Below are 21,252 nucleotides of genomic sequence, written 5' to 3'. Positions count from 1 at the left end.
GTGTGTTAATGACTGATGCCCTTGGATACCAGCCTTAGAGAATCAAGCTTCTTAAGCCTTAAGAGCTGTGAACAGGACAACGATGCTGGAGCTGAAGGAGAAACGTCCACTGACAGCAATTTTAAATCAAAATATGCCAGTGGCCACAGAATTTCCCGGCTCCCTCAGTGCTGATCATGAAAACATGGAGGGAAAAAAAAAACCAATATTAAAAAAAAAAATCATTTAGCTGTCAGAGGGAAAGGAAAGCAGCTGCCACCTCATGTTCCCCTCCCGCAGTGGAGCGGGTCCCCGCGATGCGCTGCTCAGCGCATCCTGCGCCTCTCCCGGGCAGGCTCCGCGGGCGGGGGGGCAGCCGGGCGGGGGGCGGCTGCCTTGCCGGCACGGTGCAGGCAGGGCGGCCTCCCGATTGGTCCTGCCTGCTGCAAGCAGGAACAAAAAAATAAATAAATAAAAAAATCAAATCTCTTTCTCCGCAGGGGGAGGAGCGGTTTCAACTCCCGCGGCGGGCAGGGAACTCCGCGGGTCGGCGGGGGCTGCGCGGCTGTGGCGGTGGCGAGATGCCCCTGGGGCTGCGCGGAGTGAGCTGCGCGCCGGTTTCTTTTTGAAATTCTTAAAAAAAAAGGAAATAAAGCACTTTCAAATAAAAACACCTGGAGATGACTCATTGTTCGTTGCTATTCGGGAAAACTCCCGCTGCCAGCATCAACAGGAATTTGAATAAGCGCAGTGAGTAATCCAGCCCTATTATAGCAACACTTGGCTTTTAGGAGTCTTTCTTTTGGCGTCACAGGTTCCTCCTCACGCTGCTCTGCAGATGCCCTGATCCGTTACAGCCCCCAGATCCCTCATTCCTGCGAGGCATTACACATTTCAGAGCTGCACGTATCTCTCTTTCCGCCCACAGAGCACCGTCCTGGCCAGCAGAGCGTTATCAGCGTGGCAACTCGAGGCACCAGGAGATCGGTGCCTCTGGACTCATAGCGGGGTCTTAGCACCGTGATATGCAGGGCCACAATGCCTCATTTTCAGGTAGCCTGTAATGGAAGCCAAAGGTTTTGAGCTACCACATCGGCTTCTTAACATTATACACAGGGAGGGGAGGGCGCCTCAGAATAATATTCACAAAGCCAACACAAGATGTGGAAGAGAAAGGTGCATTTAAATCACATCCTCATCACAGCCCCAGGTATCACTTTATTCCCCAAGCAGGGGCACCTCCTTCAGCTCTGCATTCTCACCTCACCCACTGCCTGAGGTAGGGACAATAGCGATCCCAGCAAGCAGAGTGAAGCAATGAACCTAACCTCGAAATATTTGAAATACACACTGGCTCAGCTTCCAACGCATGGAGCTACTCGGCGCGACAGAGGAAGCACAGCCCCATCACCCTGCCCCACCTAAGCTGCGAGGAGCACTCAGAGAAGGAAGGCTGAAGCACGCTCCGTGACCCATTCCAAGGGGAGCTGTATCCTGCCTCTTTGACACCCTGACTTTTGGGAAAAACTTAAATGTCCAAAACCCAGGTTTTTACACCTGAGACTCTTTCAGACAGAAAAACGAGGCATTTCTGGATTGTAGAAATGTAGATGTTTCTGAACCTACAATCCTCCAGGATTAGGCGGCAGGATTGGGATAGCATTTTAGGACATGGAAATGGAAATCGGATGAGACCTGCATGCTGCATCCTTCTGTAGATGTCATCTTCAATGATTTATCCAGGGTTACATAGTAAGTAAGTGGCAGAACTGGAAATCAAATCAAGTAGAACTTGTGTTCTACCCATTATAAAGTACTACTCTTCCTCAACATCACAATGTCAAACAGTCCCTCTCCATTAACAGAACACAGTTCCAGAAGACACTAGCTGTACTACGTGGTGTAGTTTGTTGTTGTTGCTGGATTGGGGTTTTTTGTTTGCCCTTTTTTTTTCCTCTTTTTTTTTTTCTTTTTCAGATAGCCCACATTAACTAGATTATTTAAACTCAAAAGCAAAGTCTGGACACACTGTCACTGCAGTCTGCCACCTCACTCACTTAGCACTGCCCTGATTTGAGCACCTCAAATTCCTACAGTACACATGAAGCTCACGTCAACCACAGTTTTGGTTATTGCTGGGATCTTTCAGCACATCCGCCTTCACATAGACCAGCTCTGCAGGGTGGTTTGTATTAACTCAAAGAGAGTAATTTTTGTTGTTGTTGTTGTTTTTACAAGTAACTGCTTTCACCCTAGTCTCTTTATCCACTAATCTCAGATTGGAAACTGCACATCTCTGCTCAGCTGAGATGGATCTTCTAATGTTTACACCCTTGTCGTAACACCATGCACAGCATCAGCTTAAACACAACTATACAGAAAATTTCAAAGCCCTGCAACCTGATGAAAAAAGTCAGATTTACCATATGAAAGGACTGGTAGTTATGGGAGCAGAAATGTGTCAAATGCTTTGACACCATTTCCATTGTTCTGTGCTGAAAACTCAGCCTTGCTAGCTAAAAGAAGGTTGAGCTGAGGTATGAAAAACTTGAAAAAGATCCAAGTCTGAAAACAAGGCTAATTTTAGGTCTGTAATAAAATATAGTAATGTTTAAAAGCTATTAGAAGATCTAATTGACAGCTTTATGTTCTGTTCTTCACTTACATGTTTTATGAGGTTCAGGCCACCAATCCCAGATGCACAGAACTTGCCAGTTTTTGTTGTTCTGTTTTCATTTTGGAAAACTGGCTAGGTTACAGGATACCAAAACAGTCACACAGTTAATCTGAGCAAAAGAAAAGGATTTCTTCCACTGCTCCTTTAACAATTATTGAACCTGATTCTTTGATGGTGGATTGAATATTCCACAGCTAGAGGAAACGATTTGATTTCTTGGTGTGCAGCCCTGCCTACTGAAGGGAGGATGAAGATGGTGTCTTCTGAATGCGCTCAGTCTGTGCCCCTGCAGTTATTTCGCCAAATCAGTAACGTGGACCCCTTCTTTACCAAAGCTTAATGTGAATTCCTGATGACACATTTGAAGAGTGACCTAGAATTACTGCTTCTCTTATGAGTTCAGTAAAGAGCAGCTATATTTAAGAGAAAAGTTTGCATTAATTATCAATTGTCATCTAATACCTGGGAGGGGTTATGTTATGCATATTTTGTTTTATATATCCAAATACTACAGCACAATGCCACTGAAATGCAACATACCGTATGCAGTGGCAGTGCAGCCATACCATGAGGTCATAAATTGTTAACACACCACATACAGGCTATATCTGCAAAGATGGGCAACATCAGTTCTGGTCTATCTTTGGAAATGACTAATTTTTTGTTTGTGTGGTTGGTTTGTTTATTGGTTTGTTTTTTTTTTTTAATAAGTAAATTGATTTAACCCAGTTTTAAGACTACAATATTTAAAAGAAACTACTTCTCTTGGACAGCTGATGGGATCTGGAAGCCCATCTTCCTTCTCTTCTTTGAAAAGCCCAAACAAATGTTTCTCTTCCCCTGTTTTGAATAATGCAAATTTCTGTATCTGTATAAGATGAGTAATATTAAAAAGCAGGCAAATTACCTAAACAAAAAGCAAGAGCTTCATTCCTTCCTGCCACAAATGTCAGACAAGCCACTAACTAGGGGAATATTCCCTTGGAGCTTTAAGTCTGATGAGTATCTTGGCCTGAATAATCACAACATCCCCCCTTATCTGCTTATAATCCAGCCACCCACTCCCCAGATGGGGGAATATGGAGGGAAAAATGCTATAAACAAGCTCTCTGCTTCCCTGTTAGAAGAAAACAAACAAACAACCCACCACACACAAAAAGCTTGTGACTTGGTTCATAGGACTGATTTCTAAGCTCAGGAGATGCCATTGCTCAGGATTTAAGCTGTGGCTACTGAGCACCACGTAGCATCATCTCAAGGGCCAAGACTCCGGTGTCGAGAACTGGCTTAATATTTTCAAAATTTTAGTGAGCAGACTCATGTGAACTGGAGTGCTTAACACATCAGTAGAAAACGTTTGAACACTCTGTAGCTCAAGAGCTTGTAGGCAAGTCAGCACATTGCCCAAAACAAAGGCAGTAAACAACAAAAACCAGGGTCGACTGCTCTTGAACAGATGATCGTTATGGAGTGAGATGAATGTTTCTGGAACAGTGAAACCATTGAAGCTGCCTTCATTGCTCGTACACTAACAATTAATAACTGAACAGGCTCTCTAGACCCAAGTGGAAAGAAAATACCTATACGGATCACATGTGAGTATTGCAAGTAAAATTAAAAGCTTTATGAAATGTAGCAAAGGATCAGACAATCAGACCTTCCCTTCAACTTGTGGTTAATATCCATCCTGAACGAAGCCAAGTATTACATTAGTGTAAGTGAAAAAACTATGTAGAATTACTATATCAATTAGAACACGTCATTAACTGGTCTGGTGATTCAGAACTGCTGATGGAACTAAACTCAAAGCTCAAAAATACCTTGATCAATGCTATCCTTGTCTTTTAAGCATTACAGATGTGTCTGAAATCTCCCAGAAAATCATTTTAAGCTGAGGTGAATAGTCCTAAAATGTCACTATGTACTGTCAGTATCAGCAGAATTAATCTTGCAAAACCATTCTCATCGAACTTTACTACTGCCAGGCCGCCAGCTGTCCTATAGACTGTGGGCATATTCAGCCTTGGCGCGATTCCATCAACTTAAGTGAAGTTATGACAGGAATAAATATAGACCTATTTTTGGTACTGCAGACATTTTGCACATTCATATCCATCTTTTGTCCCTGATCAGAGTATCGAGTATATAAAAGTCTGATCCCATCCACAGATTTACGGTACCATTTCAGGAAAGAGCCCATAAAGGTGTACATTGGATCAAACTCCTAATTTTTTTGTTGTGTTCTCACAAGAGGAATGGTAGATACTAGAAAAGAGGAATGTTGGTAGAAGCATTATATAATTTGGCATCCTCTCACCACAGCAATTATAATCTGTACATGTGAGTTCTTTATATAGAGCAGAGAGAAAAGGAGGAAACCTTGGTTCTGTTCCCAGTTCTTTTCACAGAAATCTTGTCTGCATTACACTAATTCTGGTCTAAAAACCCTTCTGTAATCCCCTGACACTTCTCTAATTCACACTGGGTTTAATTTCACCTTATTTTATAACAGTGTCAGATTTTAACAAGTACACAAGCTAAGTTCCACCTGGACAAGAACACCCTCTACACTCATTTTTAAAGATACATAGAAAGTTTCACTAGGTGCACTAGTGACACAGGCAGACACTTTTACATGGTGACACAAAAAGGCAGCATTTTAAATGAGCATCTTCTGAACAATGCTCATATTTAATCCAGTTTCTGTACCAGGACACTTCATGGTTTTGTAATGTAAGCATGGACAGTAGGAGCTGGCATCACAACTGCACTGAAATAACTTTTCCTACCTCATTCCAGACTGGCATTTTTTTTATTTCATGATTCATTTATCATTGGACTAACTCTGGTAGTGCTTCACTCAAAAGCTACGTAAGTTTCTATTGCCATAGCAAATGCATTTTGATTATCATCCACATCTTTGATTTCATTATGTTTCCATTGCTTTTGGATCTGTACCTGTATCAGTTTCTCAGAATCTAATAAAAATTGGGCTCAGCTGGCTGGAGACTGACATACTGACAGCGGTTCTGTGATTTGCTTTGAAAAGGTCCATCTCTGTTCTCATATGCAAAATTCATTCCTCAGACTTAAACTCATCAGGATCGGGAGTAAAAAGGAACAAGGAATGCAAAAGCTTATTTCAATTAATGCTTTCTGCACTGTTGTAAGATTTAGATGCATATTGTATGTCTATACTGTGGTCACAGCAGTGACGACTGCATAAAATATATATGCATGAATAATCTTGATGCTCCTAACAGACTAGCCTTGTCATGCCAACCTATAGCTCACCTTGACTTAAGTATCTCTTAACGCCTGTGACCATAAGAAGGGACATCATCTTTCCATGCCAATAACAGCACCTGGAATAAAAATTTCAATACCATTTTAGCAAGATCCTTGCGTACCCCAACAGAGATGTGCATCTGGGTATTCTTAATCTCTTCATGTGTCCTTTGTTTCTGCAAGGTTAACAGTACTAGCTTCTGTATTATTTTATGCCTCATCTGACATTACCTATAGCTTCACGTATTTGGAAAAGTAAAGAAAACATCTGTGACTAATGAGAATATCACAGAAGGAAGGTGATGATGATCCAAATACCACAATCTACTCTTGACTTGCACAACCATCAAGTTAAGATGAAATATGTAAAAAAGACCTAAAAAAATGCTCTCTTCCCCGTGCTGTTATTCTTCCTACCTTCTCAAGAAGTGGCAAGGAGAAAAAAATCCACTACTTACACGCTAACAATCTCACGACACCAGGTAGCCACCTTCTGTAACATCACTGTCCCTTACCGGCACGTTTCAAATACACCTGCTCCATCATCTGAAAGACTTGTCAGAGCCTAATGGTAGAAACCATCTGAGAAGCAGATTGGAAGAACAGGCTATATTTCAAAGCCCTTTTTCCAACTGGATCTGCTTAAGCATTCCAACCCAGCCTCAGCTGCCATCAATCTCTCCCACATCAGCAGTTTTGAACAAACACAAATTGGCCAGATTATCATTAAGCAACTTCAGCTATTTTGTAAAGAGCCAAGTATCAGTATTCAAACTAAATAGTGAGAATCAGATTTTCACCTGCACTGAATCAATGCAGTTTCTCTACAGCCAACATCAGGATTTGACTTCCAAATTAGAAGTACTTATCAAAATCTTCCTTAGATAACTATTCCAATCCTATCCTATACTCACGTTATTTCCCTTCTCATTAGTACACATTACCAATCGATTTGTATTAAAAAAATCATCTTGTATACTCAGCCCATGCATCCAGTTCAGCTGATGATGCACAGTGCAGTTCTGGAACCATGGAAGCAGTGGTTGTGGTGCTCACCAACTGCCAACTAGATATCAGAGAACAACAAATATCGTCCCACACTTGCAGGCTTTGCCAAGCACACTTCACAACCAAAGCCTGCAGGCAGCTGCTCTTCCCTAGAAGCCAAAAAAAGAGAGCGTTCCCACAGGGCAACCATTCAGGAGTGGTTTGCTGCTGGAGGTCACCTGCAATGCACCATATAATGTCACAATGATTAACTGCAATGTTACAAGCACCAGCTATTTCTGAATGTGTTACCAAAAAAAAAAAAAAAAAGAAAAAAAAGAAAGAAAAAAAAAACCACCTAGGTTGTTCACAATCACATAAAGGAAACACAGAAAGTGCTTAACACAATGCCCTGATACAAATGTTGCCTACCTCCACAGCTCCTTTAAAGAAAGGATTTGAATTTCAGGGAAAATAAAAGCACATCCTTAGAGGCTAAAATTTTGGGTATACTAATGGCCCTACTGAAATTCTTAAGTCAGGAATTTCAGCGAAACTTCTCCAGATTTACACAGTCATAACTCCAGTCAACCTTCAGCCCAACAGCTGTGGCCATTCTGGAGAGTCAATGTCCAAAAAAACTGATCTGCCATCTCCAATGTGATAATCTGTGACAAGGCAATTTGAAGAGGATTACCCCATGAACTGTGGAAAAACAACAGAAAGTACAAATAATTTTATATTTAAAAATCATGTGTACATTCAAGGGGTTTACTTGCACCTGCCAAACATCATGCTCAGTTTTAAACCAGAAAGTCTGAAAGATCACTCTGCAAGGAAATGTACAGGAAACAGTTAATCTTTAATCTCTATTAGTCTAACACAGAATACTCAAAACTAAAGTGCTGCAGGGCCACCAGGCAGCATCATGCATGGCAGTATCAAGCTTCCCTTCTCGAATATCCTTAGAGTTCCTTTGTTCTCACTCTCCCATTAGCAAACTGATAACTAGCCTCCTACTGTTTTCATACTGATTTTTTCAAGCTTTTGTAATATCCACCACCCAAAAATAACATTTAAAAAAAACCCTAAATGTTGTCCTAGTATTTTGTTTCATACCAAAACAAAGGAGTTTCCCAGTGCAATGATTAATGACACGTTTGTTGCCATAAACAACTTTGATATTTCAACATTTAATCAATTTTACTTTTTTAAGGTGGCAGGATATTATTACATCCTAAGGTTTCCTGCCATCCTGAATTTTACTCATGACGCTGAGTTGAACCCACACTGTTTAAAGATCTAACAGCATTGCATTTAATTTACATAGCCTGTCATATGATTTTTAATAATGCCACTCTCAGTGTTTGGAATATTTTTGGAAGGTGTCAATGTCAAAACACCACCCAGCCTTAATATGCTGTATCACCCCAAGGAAGGTCTGGCTGATGTTTACCATTGGAAAACAAACAGAAGGCATAGCACTGAGAGATAATTTTTATGTATTTCATATTTCCTCTTGCCATTTTAGCAGTAGGAAAATTGTAATAAACAACCTTTTTTTTAGACAGATGGAATTCAATTGATGGAATGATTTTCTGTGTTCTGAGACACAATCACCTCCTGTATGAGAATCAACATGAGCTTTGTTTATTCCAGCAGTAAAACAACCTGTATTCAAGCTACTCAAAGATTAAAAAAAAAAGACAAAAAAAAAAAAAAGACAACTGTCTGGAAACTCAAATCACCCTGCTGTAAAAGCAGTAGTAGTCAATCATTCCTGTCACAACATTAGTATATTATTGGCTGTTGGGTCAGCTTGTCATAGGCAAAGTACTTATGAGATGCTCTGTTTCCTTCTATCCCGGTTGGCACATGAAACGATGACGTTACAGATGCTGAAAGAGATGCTGCCGAATTTCAAAATGCATCCATCTGTTTAACTTCCTAAAATGACTTTAAAGAGTTGGATACAACAAACACATCTGCTACCTCAGCACATTAAAGATGATCATCTGGAAAATAACTGGCAAATTATAAACCTTTTCGGAGAGCGATCCACAACTAAGTTTCAATATAGATGTAACATCTGTTCCACCTTCAATTACCTCGAGGCTTTGCACCTCTAGCTTCCTGAAGAATCAAGGCAAGTCCTGTCCTTGGGCGTAACCAGCTCTGTATCTCCTCATCTCACCGGTAAGAGATTGTCCAGGAAAATGCCACTGGGCATCCATCTACTCAACCATGTCACACACGCCCCACCCCCCAAAAAATAAAGCATATACTACACCTCCTCTGAAACACAATCCAGCATGGAGCCACACAAGTCCGTTTGTTAACAGAAGGACCTCAGGCAAACACCCCCCAGCAGCCTGGTGGCAAGGAGTCATTAATGAGCCAGTCAAGTATAGGAGATGACAACTGCATTTCTAAGAAGCGAAACGTTAATTTTAATTGAGAAGAAACTACTCTATTCCACTCTCACTATACAAACTGGAGGGAGTCCAGTGAAGATCAGCAGGACAGTTGGGCCTGGAGCACTTACTCTGGGAGGAGAGGCTGAGGAATGGGGGTCATCCAGCCTGGAGAAGATATGGTCTGGGGGCACATAGCAGCAGCCCCTGCTACCTGTGGGGAGGTTATCAAGAAGACAGAACCAGGCTTTACACAACAGAAGGGCAAGGGACAACAGCCATAAACTGCAACAAGAGATTCAGACTGGGTACAAGGAGAACCTTTCACTGCAAGGAGACTCAGGCAGTGGCACAGTCTGCCCAAAGAGGTTGTGTCTCTGTCCTTGGACGTTTTCAAGACCCAACTCAATCAAGCCTTTAATAACATATCTGATCTCACAGCTGACCCTGCTTTGAGTAGAAGGTTAGACTGGAGACCTCCTGAGGGCCCTTCCAATCTGAATTACCCCAATGATTCCTGAATAAAATAAAAGATATAATAGTAATAATAGTAATAGTAGTAGTAGTAGTAAATAATAATAATAATAAATAATAGATAAATAGATAAATAATAATATCCATCGGGCTCCACTGGAAGAACCTGAAGGGGAAATCTGCTATAAACAATGATCTGATCAATCACAAACAAATGCTTATGCAGGAGGTCCAGAAGAAAATACCAGTAGATCAGATTTTAGGAAGAAAACCGCAGCACATGTTTAAGTGTGATTTTTCTTTCAGTTCTTCTCCCACATCTCTCTCAAACACAAATGTGTTATCACTTTGATTTATGTGAACAGATGCTTACATTTGCAATTTACATTACCCTAGCCTGCATCAACAGCAATTTCAACACAAAATGCAAGCCACAATGCGTTTTTTCACCCTAGGGTATAATATATGTGTAAACTGTAGCACCAGGACATCTCAGTATGTTCCTTTGCTACCCACTGCATTCTCAGTAATGTTCTTCAGGTATCCCAATTTCATCTGCAGGTTAAGAGTTGGCATAACATAGGACAGGAAACACTGATGCATCTTCCACTTATTAGTGGCCACCAGAAAGGCTGGTAAGAACACAGCAAGATACCAGAGATTGCACCCAAGGTGTCTGCCATATCTACTTGAGAGGTGAGGAGGGTGTAAAAGGACACACAAGCAAGGCAGCCACTGGGGAATACATTAACAACAAGTTGGAAAGCAAGAGAGGTACTCTGGCTAAATGCACATGAAGTATAGGCAGAGACAGACTTTCAGTAACAGAAATTAGTATTTGATACACAATATTAAAGCAAAACCTTTGAAGCGCACCACTTAGCAGCACTAACACTGTTCTATACGTATATAAATGAGAAACAAAATTTTTGTTGCTGTAAATAGCTTGTGCAATTAATAGCAGTTAGCTGTTCCTGTCTTTTTTTTTCCAATTACAGACTCAGGATAAAATGGCACATTAAGTTACCTCATGCAGTTCTGGACCACCTAATGTTAGAAAAGCAATTTGAGGATGAGCTGCTACTGCTCATTATGAGAATTAAAAATTGAAATAGCAATGTTCACTTTTAAAAGTAGGATGATTTCCTGTCACAGGCATAACTTTCCATTGCTCTCCCCTGCCAACAGTTATCACTTTTGTCTGAGGGTTCCTGGACTGAAACTTTGAACATGGAAATGCCATCATGCAGAAAACCTTTCAAAACATTTTGGGTCACCATTTTGGGTCTTTCAAAATAAACTAACTCATTTATCTTTGGCTAATTACCTTTTAGTCCCTCTGCACAGACACAAAATATTTGTGTTTCTATTTTGTCTTTTCTTTTTCATTTTCAGACAGCTGCATCTGTTTCCAAAATCATCATCATGCTTCCACCATGTTGTTAGGAAAAAAAATTCTTCTGGACAGTATCGCTGCTAGTACAACAATAAAAAATTACAACTGTGTATGCGTATGCATATGCATGCGTGCACATGCACACATATTGTTGAGCTGAATAAAAACGGGGTGATCTCTAATTTGGCCTGAGAAAACCAGAACAGCATTTCTACATAAACAGGAAAAGGTTCGACACTACTTGCAACACAGCATCACGAAGCCAATTCCAATCTCTTACACTGTGCTGAACAAGCATTTCCAATTCAAAAGAGTAATTAGCATACCATATAAAAATTAGAGCACTAGCAAATACCAAAGCTTTAACCTTGCATTAGCAAAGATCAATGAGAATTCATCACTGTAAGCCCACCACAAGCACTTGCTGCTCAAACACACTGGGAGCGCTGGGATAGGCAGCACTGTTGCCTGTGCCACTTGTGTTGCTCACAGGAAGCTTTAAACCCCATTAGGGAATAATTAAATATCAGGTATAAATTTTGTAAACATCACCATCATTTTGTTAAAGCTGACTGAGATCTCCCACTCTAATACCTCGGTGTCAGATGCTGAACATTTCGTCAAACTTTAATACTCCAGTACGCAGCATACCATGCCAGAGCCCACCTCAGGCTGAAAATTTTCAAACGTTTTAGCCAAAATGCCAGAACCAAGGTAGAACAATACATCATTACACAACCACGTAAAAAAGCACCAGTGACCTCTGCTTTAACAAGCTCTGGCACTCCAGAACTTTGAACAAGAACTCTCCGTTAAGCAAGATAGTGATGCTTCTGCCAGAAGTAAGTTTAACATGGTTTCTCTGAAAATGCACAAAACACAGCCAATGTAAAAAACACTTCATTTTACACATGCTCCGTAAGAACATTGACATTCAGCAGCTAAGATCTGCCAAGCCCATCCTCCTGAACACTATCCCTCACTGTTCCCAGAAGTGAGGGTGCTGCTTGGGTACCATACCCACGGCTGAACTGGGCACTCCCCAGCACAGAGAGAGGAGAAGAGCCACCCTGCACTGTAACTGGGATTTGGGGTAGTTGCATATAAACCCCCGCTCTCTTCCCAGTACTGCCAGCAACATTCCTGTTGGTGACAACACTACCTGTGCCTAACTCAAAAGCTGAGCTGGACCACAGCAGAATGAGCAAAAGGAGGAACCTAACAAAAGGGGAACATAACAAAGTTTAAGGAGGAAACCTGTAAGTGGGGCTGAGAGATTGGCCTAAGGAACAACGTGAAAATGGAAACTGGTTGCAAAGAGGAAGGTCTGAAGAGCGGAGCCAGCAACAGGAACAGGACTGGGATGAACACCCACAAATGAAAAAGAGAATTGGAAGATATTAAGATATGGAAGCTCTGAACCTATAAAATGCTACACAGCATATGCTCCAAAATCAGATTTGTATTTTATGCACAAAGGCAGCAAAGTACTCATTTTCACTTTTCCAGTGTTTCAGTCCCTTATTTACATAATAGAGGTCATACTATCCCCACAATCCACCAAATCTCATCCCGGGATGAGGCGAAGGTGCATTACTGCCAGTATAGTATTTAGGTATTATACTGATCAGCACTATTCACTGTGAAGAACCCAAGCGGAAAAATCCATGGGGGCACAAGGAGGAAGAGAAAGTAAGTATTTTGTGTTTAGAGAAGAATTTCGTTAAACAGAGCAAATGCAGCTTAGAGTCTCATATAGCATTCTTTTTTAATAAAACATACTATTAAATAACTGCCTGTTAACTCACTGCTGTATAAGTCCAACACAGGAAAAAGCAGTATATGATCATGCCCTTAAAAACTGTATCATCATGACAAAAAGACTTTATATCACAAATGGCAAAAAACAGACACCTAGGATGTTGCTTCTGGCATTTCCTAAACTTTGAATCCTTAACCTTAGTACCTCAATGATTCTAATATTCTTTTAACACTTTTGTTGTTGTTGATTAAGGAATTTGACAGTTTCCCAATGTATATTAGACAGTATATCAAAAAGCTTTGGACACTTGCACAGAAAACTCACAGTGACTATTCGCTACCTGGGAAATCAGCAGAACTGCACAGAGCCCACACAGTCCGCCCCCGTGCCCCACACAAACAGCCCTGCAGCCTGCCCCAACCCTGTCAGTGTAGATGGGATGCACACCTCCTCTCTGGTAACCATCCTGGTGTAGGCACAGCAGCAACCCCAAGGTCATCACCTTGCAGCGATGCTGGGATAAGTCCCACACACCTCTCCTTCTCCAGGGCGGGAGCAGGCACAAGACCAACTCCCACAGCCATATATCTGAAGAGAGCGAGAACACATTATCAGCTCAGCTAGGATCACCACCCAGTGCTGCAAAGCCACCAGCTGTAGAAGGCGCGCTCCAGCCACCATCACACCCTTCGCCACAACTTCCTTCCATCAACTGACAGCCAAGGCTTTTCCACACGTACGTACAATGTCACCTGCAAATGGGTCACCAAACCTTTGACCCAGTCTCAGCAGCAGCCAGGCCTACTCCACATGACAGCCTGGCATCTAGTCAGCCAGGCTTGGCAGTCATGTCTGGCACCAGCTTTCTGAATAGCAAGCAGGCAGGGGGAACAAATAGCAGATGGCTTTCCCTATCTCCCCAACAATTTAATCACAGCGGTCTTGACGACACTGATGTGCTCCATGCCATCTACAGCGCCTCGCCAGCCACACTGCAAGGTGAGCAAGCTGCTCCTTTCCAAGGGCAGCCCTTGCGACCGGCCAGGCTGCACTTCTCAGGAAGCGTTTTAAGAGTCTGCAACCAGGACACAAGCTACGCTTTCTCAATTTGAACTTCAAAGAAAGAACAGAGTATGACAGATCTGGCCAGTTCAGGAAAAAGGAAAAGCACTTTAAACTACAGGAGAGTTGTGACATTGGAAGTCAAGAGCATGGGATGAGCGCCCAGTGCCGCCACTGAGCTCCCCTGCAAACGTAGGCAAGCTGGCCTGGCAGCTTGGCAAATGCCTCAAACCAGGCTTCCCAAAATAGAAACAAGTAAAATCAGTTGCTGCTTTGGAAATGTATTTCTTCGTTTTCTTTTTATGAACTGTAAAACCAGATAAAAATGTCTTCACACTGTCCAGGGAAATGTGACAGCTATGTTAACAGGAGGCCCTCAGATACTGAGATGTTACCAGATACAGATTTCACTTAAACATGGAATCTCCACTGTGTGGTTAATGCTGATCTATGTTTGTGTAACATACCTACAGTCTAGTTCCTCTGCATTACAGGGGGTGTGGAGAGGCCTTTACTGGTATGTGGGCAAATCCAAAAGGAAGGCAAAGGCAGCAACTGTTCCAGTAAAGAACAGACTATTAAATGTGTCATCTTTTACCAGCCTCAACTGGAATTAGGAAACAAACAAAAAAAGTTTAAAGTCATGTTTTGGGCTCCTTAGCAAGACAAAACTAAAAAATCCAGAGCACAACCATTGATTTTATATTTCCTGAAGGGTACAGCTAACATCAGTTCTCTACGCTAGTCTACAAGCAAGGGCTCTTTGACCTGTCTAGAGACTTACACACATGGATGCAGCAGTTACAGGAAACGGCTCTAATTACTTCCAAACCTGTATAAATCGCAACAGGGGAGCAGTTGGAACTGGGGATAGAGACCAAAGTCTGACAAATGGAAAAGACAAAACCACTGGAAAAAACCCTTCGGGATATGTAAGCAAGCTAATGAAGAGTAGAAACAAAGAAATAAAGTCTAATAAATATATAAATCAGTCTGAAATAACAGCTTTCTCTTTTGATGTGAATATCTGTTTTGATTTCATGTTTACAGCACTACCAAACCCCAAACAAATCAGATAAAAAGCGGGGAGGGTTATGAAGATAACAATGTTGACGGAAGAAATAAAGGAAGGTACTGTTTATCTTTCCTTTTACTCTCATTATTTTGAGTCCCTGCCCCTTGAACAGGAGAGTGACAGAACTCTAATGCTGTTTGCAACTTTGAAAACTTAGTTCTGTTTCCTGATCCAAAAACCCCACAAAATGTTCATCCTCCTTTCCGTATTACACTTTACCACCTAGAGTCAGAGCACAAAGGGCAGTGGTTTCCAATGTGTGTGTATACAGGCACACACACATGAACCTTTGTGTGGCAGAGCTGTGCTAGGAACAGATAATTAAGGCAAATAAAAGGCATCTCTGAATATAACAATGTGGAGGCAAATTCAATTGCTTAGGACATTGGCTGAAAACAGACCTCAGAAACAAAGAACCAGCCACATTACAGCAATCTTTCATACTTGTATAAAATAAGTAATTGAGTCATGGACAGGGCAAAGCCTGGGAGGACAAAGAAAGATCACAAGTCAAAGCTGGAAACTGTCCCAATGGTCCCATATTTCAGCTCCCTCTTTGCTTGCTATTCTTCCCACTCAGGGTTTAAGCATGGCACCAAAGCTCATTATTAGTCTGTAATCAAGGTCATTAGAGCTCTTGAATTCAACCTGAAGACATACTCAGCAAAACCTGGCAAGGCAGCAATAATGATCCCCTTTGAGTAATCAGAGTATTGCTTCATAAGATGCTGATAGAAAACGGTCCCTTTGTGCCAAGGGGCCTGCAAGAGGGCTCAGCTGAGAGAAAATGTTATCTTACATACTATAAATACATGAAAATAAGATTAGAGGCAACTGTTGTGACAGCAATTAGCTTACCCTGTCAATACACCCCCTCACACTGCCCAGATTTTTAGTTCACTAGTGACTCAGAAGCAAGAGTGGCATTGCCAAACCTCCTACTTCTGTGCATTTCCCGTCCACTTCTGTTACACAAGGATTGCCCTCATCCTCACCTGACTTCACTCTGGCTATCAGAGATACAATCAAGCATCCTTCCAGTATTTGTGAACCGATGCGGAGCAGTAAACCTTGTTTGCTGTCCTAGTTTAACTCTATGACATAGCAGCAAATGTTAATCAGTACCAACATTAACACAAACCTAGATGTTTGAAGAATTTCCACCAAAAATTACATGTAGTCAGTTGTGAATTTTAACTGCTGCCCTGTTACATATTATTAATAATCCTAAGCATTCTGTAAGATAATTATCTGCATTCATTACCTCAAGTAAGTAAGAAGCCACTGAGTGAGAAAGAAATAAACATCTTTTACATTACCCTGGGTTTGGGTATTAGATACAGTTATGTCTCTGACAACCCAGTGGTTATTTTTATTTATACTGGGTGTAGTTGTGGTAGCCATGAATGAAGGTCCAAAACGGGTGCCAACTATAAAGTAGCTGCTACAAAACGCAGGAGATCATAAGTGAACACTGCAAAATATGGCTGCTAACCATAAAGGTATCTATCGTCTTACTTGCCTCCTAAAGAAAAACAAAAACCACCAACATGCTAACTTGCCTCACAGTCAAAATTAGGCTAGGCACTTTCAAGAGCTAGGGAATAACATGTTTACCTTGGGATAAAGTATTTTAAAATATAGGTAAAAGGAAACAAAATCCTCAGGCAGTAGCTCCTAGATTTGAATGAAGATGTATAGAAAACCGAAATCAAGACCTTTGTGCTTCCATTGGTTCTTTTAGCTCAGTGTCTGGAAGCACTTCACAAGGCTGACTCAGTATTTGCAAAGGAATTGCTCTTATCAGAGATGTCCTTCATGAGATATAGCAAGTACTGAGCAACGGAGTGACAGGACTCTTACATTCTTTGTATCTGTTATGAAAGGGTTGATATCTGCTGAGATTCCTAAATTAAGGGGACTAGAGAGGTCTAGCTGCTGCCACTCTTGAGCAGCACAGAGTAGCTCTAAGTTTTGGTGAACGGGAAGGAGACGGGAACACCATGACCAGATTGCATGCCCACGTCCCAGCCACCTGTGCAGAGTAGGGCTGGAAGGTTGCACCCTGCCAGGGGACAGCCCTGGCACACTGCAGTACACTACCACGCACACTCCCACTCCCAGATGGCCTCCAAACGTCCCTTCCAACAAAGATTATTTTAGGATATTAGTAATTAAGCCACAGAGCCCAAATCTTTGCCTCCCAGTAAGGAGTGCAACTCTCCGTCTTCTTGTAAAAGGCAAAAAAAAAAAAAAAAATAAATAGACAAGTGTCCCTCCAAAACCAAAAATAATCATAATAAAATATTCATGTTCCTACAGCAAGTCACCTAAACATTCAAAATACCACCCATGAGTTTGTTCTGCTGACAGCTCTGTGTTTACACCTGCTGCTTTTCCTTGCCCTGAGTTTGGCAGGCAACAAAAGCAGAAATTGAAATAATTTGTGAGCAGACAAGCAGCTGAAATTAATGGGAACAAGAGAAGCAACAGCGCAACGAAAGACATGGGTGATGTCATGGGCAAACTAAAAGCTAACATTTCCAGCTCGTTGGACAGCAAGCTCTCATGTTGGGATTTGTATTTTGTTGTTTGCTTACAATTTGGAAGATCGTAGTGGGACTCCTCTAAGGCAGCTACAGAGCTTCAACCCCACTTAGTGACGAGTTCCATTAAGCTTGAGAATCTATCGTTCAGGACATTTTCTTTCCAAGATATTACTTTTAGGATACATCACCATATCTATCCTGCAAATCTATGCATTAAGGAGCTAATTATTTTAGCTTTAAACCTACTGAAGTGTGGGAAGAAACGTGGTGACTTGCAGCAGAGAATTCTCTCAATTTTTGTCCTTCCTGGAAAGAGAAGATGGGGCAACAAGATTAATCAGGTAAATTGAACTGCATTAGAGACAGGGAGGGACCAGAGCTTAGTAAGCCCTCAGGTAATCACCTGCATTTAAATGCCTGTAGTAACTCAGTAAGCTCCCAGCAACACAGACTTTAAGTAGTCTTCTCTAAAGGCTAGCACAGAAAGACAAGGGCTTTTTATGCTTGCCTACCTACTTTTAATAATGGATATACAATCCTTATACTCCATAATTTAACATTTTCTTACCAAGGTCTTTTGCAAGAAAATCTAATAACAATCTGGATGTCTATCCCATCTCATGATGCTGACTCACAGGCAGGACTGACACACTGGAAAGACTGACAAGTCACTAGGACCTGCTGTGCGCGCAATCTCTAATGCACATATGGCTCCAGCTTCCCATAAAACAGGCCTCAGGTTGCTGCAGTTCACAGCAAGCCCCACACAGACAAAGCCAAAATCAGTGCTGCTCTGAACTGCAGTGGTCCAGCCTCTGCCTGTCCACCTCAGCTACGCCATTGCAAACCAGTTCTGCAGTTGTGACCCTCTACTGCTCCCAGCATAAGTCACCCCATGAGTCACAACCCTTCATTAGCTGGTATGTCCCCAAATCCTCCGAAACATGACCTGCTGTATTATTAGGCTGTCAGGTCACCATGACAAATTACTGGAATAGCTGAATCACCCGTTTTCCAGCACACTTGCTGCTGTCATTGTCACAGGTCTGAAACTGTCCTTGCCTCAGTAGCTTACCACGTCAGCCTGTGCAGAGCTAGTGTTGAAGCTGCTGGCACCCATTAAGGCCACGTTACTGAGGGAAGGCATTCAGAGAGAGGGCTGTGACCAGAGCTTTATGGGCAGAGGACATCACCTGCAAAGTAAGAAGTCCACCAGACTCCAAAGCAAAGTCAACAGAAAACTCAACTTTTCTATGGGCATAGATAGTCCTCCAAGTCCATTAAAAGCAAATCCTTACTAATGGGTCTGATAAATTTAATAATTAACCTCCTAGGCCATGTTTCTGGGAAGGAGGCAAGTCCCAGTTATCATGCTCTCTGTGCAGTCTCACGTATGGAGAGACAACAAGCAAAAATAAATCTGATCCTGACTGACAAGCCTCTGATTCACATCTGAGGCTGACACCTAGCTATAACATCAGGTAAGTGCAGGATCAACACGAGAGGTATCAAAGGAGAAGAGATATTGTACAGGACCAATTCTCTCCCTCTGAGGCAAAAGATGTTTTTAAAAAGGTTCAAGAACCAAAGGAAAAAAGTTCCAAGATATAAGATTTTTTTTTTTTTAAATCGTGCTTTTAAATCAAATGTTATGCTAAAGGGATAGTCTCATGGCACTGAAATGACTAGAAATGGCACAACTGATAAATATATGCAGATCTCTCTTTCATACATTTAGCTCAACTCCACAATTCTGTACCAGACCACACAGGTTTGTCTTCTCCTATGTCTAGTCCATTTGCTGTCACTCTTTGATCCCCAGATAAATCGCTGATCCTCATGCCATGCTGTCATTAACAAATGGCATAAGGTTGGGCTAACATTTCTTTCCTGGCCTGCAATAATACAAATTACACCTCCACAGACTCCATCACTGTTTGCCTATTTATTCCTCAATGCATTTTACCCAGGGTTGTCCAAAGGAAACAGGCTTCCCAGATTCACTTCCTGGCAGACATGAATAGTCAAGTGATTCAGACTGTGAATACTGCAAGGAAACGTTTCAATACCAGTAATTTTTTGCCCCCAAGCTGAAAGAAAGAGAATAAAAAACATTAATTGCTAGAGTTTTGCAAAAAGCGTGGCTTCTCTCTATCACCTTCACTGCAATCCATATATTCTGAGCCTAGCCAGCTATTTATATTGCTCTCGGCAGGTACCTTGCACACCGTAACTCAGCCTCTGCTGCGAAGCTAGCTGATCTTGCATCCTGTGTTAAAGCAGTCACTATGTCAGTCGATGGCTCTTCTCATCATGGGATGACAGAATCACTGCCATCACTTTTTGCAAGACTTCTCCTTCCTCCCCGACAGCCACGTGAGCAAAGCTTCCCTCATCACACTCCCCAGAGCCAGCCTTGGAGCACACTTCTTCCAGGGGAAGAGCCATGCGCTGGGTTCTACAACTTGGCAAAGGATGATTTCTACACATGAAAAAAATCCAATGACCATGCCATTATAAACAGCCATTTTGGGGCAAAAGCTGAGGCTAGGCACATCTTATCTTCATATAAGCAATATACACATTCTAGAGAAAATCTGTAAGGGAGGTATGAGTCTGGCCAAAAGTAGAGAGGGCTTTGCTAAGATGACAGGATGAGGCGCTTAAGCGTATGTATTTGAAGATGAGAAGGCTACAGGGGAGATCTTCTTGCGCTGTGTAAGTACCTTAAAGGGGATCACAAGGATCTGGGGGATGGATAAATTTGAACTAAGCAGCAACAGAAAAACATGTGGGAAATCCTAGGCTTTAAAATAGAAGTCGTTTATATTAAACAAAACTGTGGTGATTTATCCAGTGGGCTGCTACCTAGCCATGTGGAATTTTTTGTCCAGGAGACCTCTGCAGCATATAAATAATGCAAGAGCCAAGAAAATAAAAACAGATTGCTTGGATACCAGTGATATCTATGGATATGTATGGGATTAGATGCTTAAACATGATAATTTTGCTTATGCACAAGGCTTATGTTTAGCATTAGTAAGCAATATCCTTTCTTTCAGGTTACTACAGGGACTTGGAGAGATGGCAACTTCAAAGAGATGGTAAGGAAAAAAATGGACATAGCCTTGACGTACAGATTATGTGGAACGTTTTTTCTAGTGCCCAACCATACAGAATAATTTCTAACACGCATACAGAAACATCAAGGACATACTTATTGCACCATTCTTCAATGACAGAATGGGAGAGCAAGAAGCTGAAGCGTCACTTGCTTGCCTGTCAGAGTCTAAGCTAAGGGGCAGGGGGACCCCTCCCTGGTTCCTGACCCCTGCCACTACCTCTGTACTGTGGGATCTGCCCAAAAACCTCACGATTCTGTTCCCAATGTACTCTAAAAGTTAGAGCAGCACAGGTTAAAAGCTGAATTTAGAAATTCAGGATTCCCCCTTGGAAAGGGGAGCAGAGAGCTCTAACAGGCATCTCCCAAGGGTTGGGATTCCATCACCTAGAAGCTCTTATATTTCTCTTTTACTGGCAGGTTTGTACATGACCAAAATGATTTTAAAGGCAAAGGCTAGACTTCAGA

General features: G+C 41.8%; 1 protein-coding gene across 2 annotated transcripts in view; it reads right to left on the bottom strand.

Moving 5' to 3' along the window:
- The window catches only part of NAV2 (neuron navigator 2), a 410,392-nt gene that overhangs the window by 223,867 nt on the left and 165,273 nt on the right, over window positions 1–21,252 (bottom strand). The gene's annotated exons all lie outside the window — the stretch shown is intronic.

The sequence above is a fragment of the Falco cherrug genome, chromosome 10 (genome assembly GCF_023634085.1).
Source record: "Falco cherrug isolate bFalChe1 chromosome 10, bFalChe1.pri, whole genome shotgun sequence".
NCBI classification, from domain to species: Eukaryota; Metazoa; Chordata; class Aves; order Falconiformes; family Falconidae; genus Falco; species Falco cherrug.
This window is presented reverse-complemented; position numbering and strand designations above follow the sequence as displayed.